The sequence below is a fragment of the Scyliorhinus canicula genome, chromosome 4 (assembly GCF_902713615.1).
Source record: "Scyliorhinus canicula chromosome 4, sScyCan1.1, whole genome shotgun sequence".
In the NCBI taxonomy this organism is placed as follows: domain Eukaryota; kingdom Metazoa; phylum Chordata; class Chondrichthyes; order Carcharhiniformes; family Scyliorhinidae; genus Scyliorhinus; species Scyliorhinus canicula.
In genome coordinates, this window is record NC_052149.1 from 206,149,745 (window position 1) to 206,158,502 (window position 8,758).

Below are 8,758 nucleotides of genomic sequence, written 5' to 3' on the forward strand. Positions count from 1 at the left end.
CTCTGGGGCCCTCCCCAAGCAGGAAACCGTAGAGGTCGGGCGAGGGAGAAGCGAGACAGTAACTCCCGAGAGGGGGGTGATGCACAATCAATGGACACGAAACGTAGATAAAGTCCGAACGATCGGCTTTAATACGCAAGAAGTGACCCGGCAGCAGACGTACAGAAGAATGGCTGACTGCCGGGGAACACGGGCTCTTATACCCCGCCTTGTCGGCGGAGCTATCTTCCTCTCAGCCAATCGGCTGAGAGGCATATGACATAACTGGGCCAATGGGCAGCGAGTCCTCTGCACCAATGGCAGCTCACACTCCCAGGTACCGTAATACCCCTAGTCATACTACCACATTCACCCCCTGTTGAGAAAGGAACCTGGGGGGGGGTGTGTACTGGGAACGCGGACATGGTATGGGGGGAGGGGTACGTGTCCATTGAGTATGTGAGAGACTGGTAGTATGACTAGAGATGTTACATCGTACCATTTCATTGATGGCTGCCCACTGGCCCGCAACTATTTACGGCGGGTGCCAGGTCCCGGAGGGAGATCGTGTCCTATAGGCCGTCGGGATACTCCACATACGCGTATTGCGGGTTCGTGTGGCGTAGCTGGACTCTTTCAACCAACGTGTCCGACTTGTGCACCCGCACGTGTTTCTAGAGCAGGATAGGCCCGGGGTTAGCCAGCCAGGTCGGGAGCGGGGTCCCTGAGGAAGATTTCCTGGGAAAAACAAGAAGGCGTTCGTGAGGCGTTTGGTTAGTGGATGTACAGAGGAGTGACCGGATAGAATGGAGGGTGTCTGGGAGGACCTCTTGCCAGTGGGTGACTGGGGGATTTCTGGACCGCACGGCCAGCAGGACGGTCTTCCAGACCGTACCGTTCTCCCTCTCGACCTGCCCGTTACCCCGGGGGTTGTAACTGGTCGTCCTGCTGGAGGCGATGCCCCTGCTGAGCAGGAATTGACGCAACTCGTCACTCATAAAGGAGGACCCCCTATCGCTGTGATTGAAAGCGGGGAATCCGAACAGGGAGAAAATGGTGTGTAGGGCTTTTATGATGGTGGTTGTGGTCATGTCGGGGCAGGGAATGGCGAAAGGGAAACGGGAGTATTCGTCAATCACATTGAGGAAGTACGTGTTGTGGTTGTTGGAGGGGAGGGGACGTTTAAAGTCCAAGCTGAGACGTTCAAAGGGGCGGGAGGCCTTTATGAGATGCGCTTGTTTGGGGCGGTAGAAATGCGGCTTGCACTCTGCGCTGATGTGGCAGTCCCTAGTCACTGTCCTGGGTGTCAGTGCCCTGGGCGTCAGTGCCCTGGGTGTCAGTGCCCTGGGTGTCAGTGCCCAGGGTGTCAGTGTCCTGGGTGTCAGTGCCCTGGGTCTCAGTGCCCTGGGTATCAGTGCCCTGGGTGTCAGTGCCCTGGGTGTCAGTGCCCTGGGTATCAGTGCCCTGGGTATCAGTGCCCTGGGTATCAGTGCCCTGGGTATCAGTGCCCTGGGTGTCAGTGCCCAGGGTGTCAGTGTCCTGGGTGTCAGTGCCCTGGGTCTCAGTGCCCTGGGTGTCAGTGCTGTGGGTGTCAGTGCCCTGGGTATCAGTGCCCTGGGTGTCAGTGCCCTGGGTATCAGTGCCCTGGGTATCAGTGCCCTGGGTGTCAGTGCCCTGGGTGTCAGTGCCCTGGGTATCAGTGCCCTGGGTGTCAGTGCCCTGGGTGTCAGTGCCCTGGGTGTCAGTGCCCTGGGTGTCAGTGCCCTGGGTGTCAGTGCCCTGGGTGTCAGTGCCCTGGGTATCAGTGCCCTGGGTGTCAGTGCCCTGGGTATCAGTGCCCTGGGTGTCAGTATCCTGGGTATCAGTGTCCTGGGTGTCAGTGCCCTGGGTGTCAGTGCCCTGGGTGTCAGTGCCCTGGGTGTCACTGTCCTGGGTGTCAGTGCCCTGGGTGTCAGTGCCCTGGGTATCAGTGTCCTGGGTGTCAGTGCCCTGGGTGTCAGTGCCCTGGGTGTCAGTGCCCTGGGTGTCACTGTCCTGGGTGTCAGTGCCCTGGGTGTCAGTGTCCTGGGTGTCAGTGCCCTGGGTGTCAGTGCCCTGGGTATCACTGTCCTGGGTATCAATGTCCTGGGTGTCAGTGCCCTGTGTGTCAGTGCCCTGGGTATCAGTGCCCTGGGTATCAGTGCCCTGGGTGTCAGTGCCCTGTGTGTCAGTGCCCTGGGTGTCAGTGCCCTGGGTGTCAGTGCCCTGGTTGTCAGTGCCCTGGGTATCAGTGCCCTGGGTGTCAGTGCCCTGGGTATCAGTGCCCTGGGTGTCAGTGCCCTGGGTGTCAGTGCCCTGGGTGTCAGTGCCCTGGGTGTCAGTGCCCTGGGTGTCAGTGCCCTGTGTGTCAGTGCTCTGGGTGTCAGTGCCCTGGGTGTCAGTGCCCTGTGTGTCAGTGCCCTGGGTCTTGGTCTTGGCTGCAGGCCTTCTGTGATGTCTGCCCTCCCCGCCGTGGTCTGCGTCCCAGGTGGCCACTGGACCTTGCACTGGCCGTGGGCCTGGTATGCTAGACGGCCTGGGACAAGTGGTGGCTGGTCCTGTGAGACACAAGATAGCATGAATCGTTAGACAGGCTGACGAGGGTGAGGAGCTGGAATGTGGGACTGGAGTGGGGTGAAGGGGTGGAGTGGGGGCTGGGGTGAGGGGGTGGAGTGGGGGCTGGGGTGAGGGGATGGAGTGGGGGGCTGGAGTGAGGGTGTGGAGTGGGGTGAGCGGGTGGAGTGGGGGCTGGGTGAGCGGGTGGAGTGGGGGCTGGGTGAGGGGGTGGAGTGGGGGGGGCTAGGGTGAGGGGGTGGAGTGGGGGTTGGGGTGAGGGGGTGGAGTGGGGGGCTGGGGTGAGGGGTGGAGTGGGGGGCTGGGGTGAGTGGTGGTGGGGTTGGGGTGAGGGGGTGGAGTGGGAGGCTGGGGTGAGGGGGTGGAGTGGGGGGCTGGGGTGAGGGGGTGGTGGGGGTTGGGGTGAGGGGGTGGAGTGGGGGGGCTGGGGTGAGGGGGTGGAGTGGGGGGCTGGGGTGAGGGGGTGGAGTGGGGGGCTGGGGTGAGGGGGTGGAGTGGGGGGCTGGGGTGAGGGGGTGGAGTGGGGGGCTGGGGTGAGGGGTGGAGTGGGGGGCTGGGGTGAGGGTGTGGAGTTGGGGGCTGGGGTGAGGGGGTGGAGTGGGGGTTGGGTTTAGGGGTGGGGTGGAGTGGGGGGCTGGGGTGAGGGGGTGGAGTGGGGGGCTGGGGTGAGGGGGTGGTGGGGGCTGGGGTGAGGGGGTGGAGTGGGGGACTGGGGTGAGGGGGTGGTGGGGGTTGGGGTGAGGGGGTGGAGTGGGGGGCTGAGGTGAGGGTGTGGATTGGGGGGCTGGGGTGAGGGGGTGGAGTGGGGGGCTGGGGTGAGGGGGTGGAGTGGGGGGCTGGGGTGAGGGGGTGGAGTGGGGGGCTGGGGTGAGCTGGTGGAGTGGGGGGCTGGGGTGAGGGCGTGGAGTTGGGGGCTGGGGTGAGGGGGTGGAGTGGGGGGGCTGGGGTGAGGGGGTGGAGTGGGGGGCTGGGGTGAGGGGGTGGAGTGGGGGCTGGGGTGAGGGGGTGGAGTGGGGGGCTGGGGTGAGGGGGTGGAGTGGGGGGCTGGGGTGAGGGGGTGGAGTGGGGGGCTGGGGTGAGGGGGTGGAGTGGGGGGGCTGGGGTGAGGGGGTGGAGTGGGGGGCTGGGGTGAGGGGGTGGAGTGGGGGGTGGGGTGAGGGGGTGGTGGGGGTTGGGGTGAGGGGGTAGAGTGGGGGGCTGGGGTGAGGGGGTGGAGTGGGGGGCTGGGGTGAGGGGGTGGTGGGGGTTGGGGTGAGGGGGTGGAGTGGGGGGCTGAGGTGAGGGTGTGGAGTGGGGGGCTGGGGTGAGGGGGTGGAGTGGGGGTTGGGGTGAGGGGGTGGAGTGGGGGGCTGGGGTGAGGGGGTGGAGTGGGGGGCTGGGTGAGCGGGTGGAGTGGGGGCTGGGTGAGGGGGTGGAGTGGGGGGCTGGGGTGAGGGGGTGGAGTTGGGTGCTGGGGTGAGGGGGTGGAGTGGGGGGCTGGGGTGAGCTGGTGGAGTGGGGGGCTGGGGTGAGGGCGTGGGGTTGGGGGCTGGGGTGAGGGGGTGGAGTGGGGGGCTGGGGTGAGGGGATGGAGTGGGGGGCTGGGGTGAGGGGGTGGAGTGGGGGGCTCGGGTGAGGGGGTGGAGTGGGGGGCTGGGGTGAGGGGGTGGTGGGGGTTGGGGTGAGGGGGTGGAGTGGGGGGCTGGGGTGAGGGGGTGGAGTGGGGGGCTGGGGTGAGGGGGTGGTGGGGGTTGGGGTGAGGGGGTGGAGTGGGGGGCTGAGGTGAGGGTGTGGAGTGGGGGGCTGGGGTGAGGGGGTGGAGTGGGGGGCTGGGGTGAGGGGGTGGAGTGGGGGGCTGGGGTGAGGGGGTGGAGTGGGGGGCTGGGGTGAGCTGGTGGAGTGGGGGGCTGGGGTGAGGGTGTGGAGTTGGGGGCTGGGTGAGGGGGTGGAGTGGGGGGCTGGGGTGAGGGGGTGGAGTGGGGGGCTGGGGTGAGGGGGTGGAGTGGGGGTTGGGGTGAGGGGATGGAGTGGGGGGCTGGGGTGAGGGGGTGGAGTGGGGGGCTGGGGTGAGGGGGTGGAGTGGGGGGCTGGGGTGAGGGGGTGGAGTGGGGGTTGGGGTGAGGGGGTGGAGTGGGGGGCTGGGGTGAGGGGGTGGAGTGGGGGGCTGGGGTGAGGAGGTGGAGTCAGGCAGAGGGGTCTCACTTGGTAGTGCACCTCCGACCTGGCAACCGGCAACCTCCCGGTCCTCGGTTCTGCCTGCCCTCTGCTCATGGTCGGTGAGGGGGTGCAGTGCTGGTGGACCCCATCCAGTTCTTTCCCATCCCTTTGGTTGTGAGCTATCTTATCCTTGGGCAGGGGGAAGAAACATCAGGGTCAGGCAGTCCGGCGCGGGCAGCGCAGCTGTTGGGTATATGATAGCAGCACAAGGCAGCCGGCCAATGCGGCTGGCATGTGTGGGTGCAGCCCATGTGGGTCAAGGAGGGGGTTGTGCCATGCTCCTGGGGGGGGGGGGGGGGGCTTTCACATGTGTGGTGGGTAGGGGTGGTGGTGCCAGGGGCACGTTGCTGTGTACTCATCCTGGCTGCCCTCGTTATGTTGTGCAGCTTTTCGCGGCACTGTTCACCGGTACGTGGGGTGTGCTACACGCGCTGATGGCCTGGCCCACCTCCCTCCATATATGCCGGAGGGTGCTGCGCGCGTGGTTATGGCCCCTTCTGGGGCACAGGACCACCCTCCTCTCCTCTACCGCATCCAGGAGCGTGTCCAAGTCATGGTCCCTTAAACTCGGGGCAGCACGGCGGGTGTCGACAGTGAGCCCCGCTCACGCACCTTAAACGACCCCGTGAAGCCGCGCTGGTCTGCGGCCACTCCCCCGTGCTTCTCGCAACGCTCGTGCTGGCCCCTTTTGCGGCGCAGAACCGCTGCTCGCAGCGGCCCACTGACGCCGTTGTAAACGCTCTGGCGTTTATAATGGCATCAACGCTCTGCTGCTGGATTGGAGAATCCCGCCCCTTTAGTTTTGGCATCTGCTTATGTTTAATTTTCAACTTTATCCCCGAGATGTGCTAAATTAAGATTTATATGGTTAAGGTATGTGTGAAGGAGGAACTTCACACAAACCAGTAGGACCAGATGTCTGAGGGCAATGAACGTAATGAGTTTCTATGCACAGTACTGTTCCAAGCCTGTCTCAACATAACCAAATTCCTCAGTACACAAGTCAAACGCCAGGGGCGGAATTCTCCATTTCTGAGACGAGGGGCTGGATTCTCCGATTCTGCAGCTGTTCGCAGGATCCGTTGGTCATGCAACCAGAAAGTTGGCGCCGCTCTGCCCGGTCGGGAGCCAGCAGCCGCACCGCGTAAAGCCCCTGGATATGGCTGAAGAATTGCTGGGTCCGTGGCCGCACATGCTCACAGCGGTGGCCTGCAGCGGGCACGGCGCACAACATGGTGCCAGCCACGCCCGGACCCAGCCTGCCAAAACCTACCTCCCTCGCCACCCCCGGAGCACTACCCCGAGCCCTCCAGCCCCTGGCTAAACCCCCTTGGCAGTGGAACAGCTTTCTCCCCCCCCACGTCCCCCCGTCCCCCCGACTGTGGAGGCACTGGACACCATGTGAGGGCCCTGAAAGTTGTGAGGGCACGTGTCCCACGCCGTCAGGGACTCGGCCCATCTAGGGTGCAGCATCGGGGGAGGGCCTCAGGTGATGTCCTGAATACTTCCCGATGGCGTGCAGCTTACTCCTCGAGTATGCTGTTTTTGAGGGGGCGAGCATTGGAAAAACGGCCAGCCCCTCATTCCAGCGTAAAAATTGATTTTTCGGTCGTTCGCCGAGCGCGATTTCGGCATCAGCAATGGGAGAATCCAGCCCTCAGTGTTGACGCTGACCCAAAATTTATGGAGTTCCACATCAGGAAAACTGCCACTGCACCTATACCGATTCAGCTACTGTTATGGATCTAACACCCGCAGCACGTGGAACAATCGATTTGGTTTATCGATTGACACTCAGGAGGCTGACAAGTCGCAGCCGGTAGATACTCACTTCACTCCCCCACACACCATCCCAGCCAACATGATGGCAGCAAGGAGAACGGCACCCCATTTCACCGATGCCGAGCTGGAGAACCCCCTGGACGGTGTGGAAGAGAGGCAGATGACCCTATACCCCGGTCCGGGAAGGAGGCTGCTAGCCCACACCTTTCACTGCGCCTGGCTGCAGTTGGCAGAGGCGATCGGCACTACCAGCAAAACCTTCCGGACCGGCCAGCAGTGCCGAAAGAAACGGCACAACGTCCTCAGGGTGGCCAGGGTGAGTAGGCAGCACCATGCCCCGGCACCAAACCCCCCTCCCACACACCCGTAACCATATCCCCCCTACCCAGAGGGCTAGCAAACGCCCACCCTGCACCACATGCCGGCACTCATACCAGCTGCCATGGCTGGGTGCCCTGGCCACTGAGGCCATCAGCTACCAATCCCCTGGGCTGCATGTAATGGACTATCAATGTTGTCGTTTTCTGTCCCCTCCAGCCCACCCCCCAGGAGAAGGCTGCGCACAACCACCGGGAGCGGGAGAAGACAGAAGAGAGACCACTGGACGTACAGCTCCTCACTGTGGCAGAGCTGGACATGGTTGGCGGCCCGGAGGAAAGGGAAGCCGCCGAAGTGGAATTCAGCCGGAAACGAGGAAGTGAGACCCTGCTTAGTTGCAGTTCCCCGTGACACGTGTGTCAACCCTCACCAACACCGCCCTCACCCCCACGGTCACCCCACACCCGCCTCATTCGCACCCTCACCCCCACACCACACTCCAGGACTGGCAGCGCCAGTTGGCGGTGGAGCCTCAATGGGATAGCTAGACTTGAACCCCTGTCCCATGGAGTAGCCTGGGGTCCTGAGGGAGGAGAAGGGGATGTGGCCCGTGCTGGTGACTCCCTCAGGGATGGTACTGGAACACTGCAGCACTTAGGACCACCCCCCCCCCCCCCCCCCCCCCCCCCCGCACCGCTCCTGACCCTGGCACACCTGATGGGCAGCAGGCGGAATAGGGAGGCACCACGCCATTTGGGACACCTGAGCAGCAGCCGGGCCCATCCAGGCCTGATCACCCTGAAGATGCGCGCCAACCGGGTACCTAGGTCACAGGGCGGGCAGCAGGCTGGCTCTTCTCCTGCTGTAACGTCTTGGGAACCACCTAGACCTAGTGTTGGGGCCCATAGCCCAGAAAGTTAGACACCAGTTAATTTGGCCAAGGCGCATTGCACAGTTTAGTTATAGGGGCTAGGGGATGTATCTGTAAATATGTGTCCACATTAAACATCTGTTACCACTGTTACAACCTGTCTCGGTGCCTATTAGATGGGTGTGAGGGGTGGCCCGAGAATGGCAGGGGGTGAATGGGCAGGTATTGTGGGTGGCCTGGGCTCCCCAAATCCCCCCCCCCCCCCCGAATGTCCAGCTTGCATGCAGGGACCACCCAGGTGCAGGGTGAAAAGTGCTGCCGTGGGCAGGAGTCAGACATTGATGAACGATGCGGAGTGCCAGAGCGGGTTGTCATCATCTCTATCCCATGGACCAGACCCGCTGTTACTGCCACCCAGGGCCCACACCCCATAGTAGGCATGTGTACATCATAGAGGGGGTTGCAGGTGGGCAGTGGCAGAGGCGGGGTGGGCACTGTGAGGGGGTGTGGGGGTTTGATGCATTGTGCGTACCCCTGGTCAGTCCCCTCTCCCCACCCCAGTTGGTTAATGTAGGAGCGATCAGAGTGTCCCATGCACGTGTGTGTCTGACACACACGCCGTGCGGCCTCCTGTACCTGCCTGGGCCCCATGTCCTGCCCTCCCCCGCATCCTCCTCGTAGGTTGAGGCCTGGTGTTTATCCTCCTCCTCTTGCACATTGCCTCTGTACTGCGCAATGTTGTGGAGGACTCAGCAGGCCGTGATGATACATGCGACCCTCTGAGCATCATACCGGAGGGTCCCTTCAGAGCAGTCCAAGCACCTGAACCACATCTTCAGGCAGATGAAGAACCGCTAAATCATGCTCCTGGTTGCTGCATGGATATCGTTGTACCAGGCCTCGGCAACAGTCCGTGGCCTGCGGATCGGTGTCATCAGCCACTACCTCAGCCGATAGCCCCTGTCACCCAGGCGCCAACCCCGCAGCCGTGGGGCATCTCAAACATGTCAGTGATCGTCG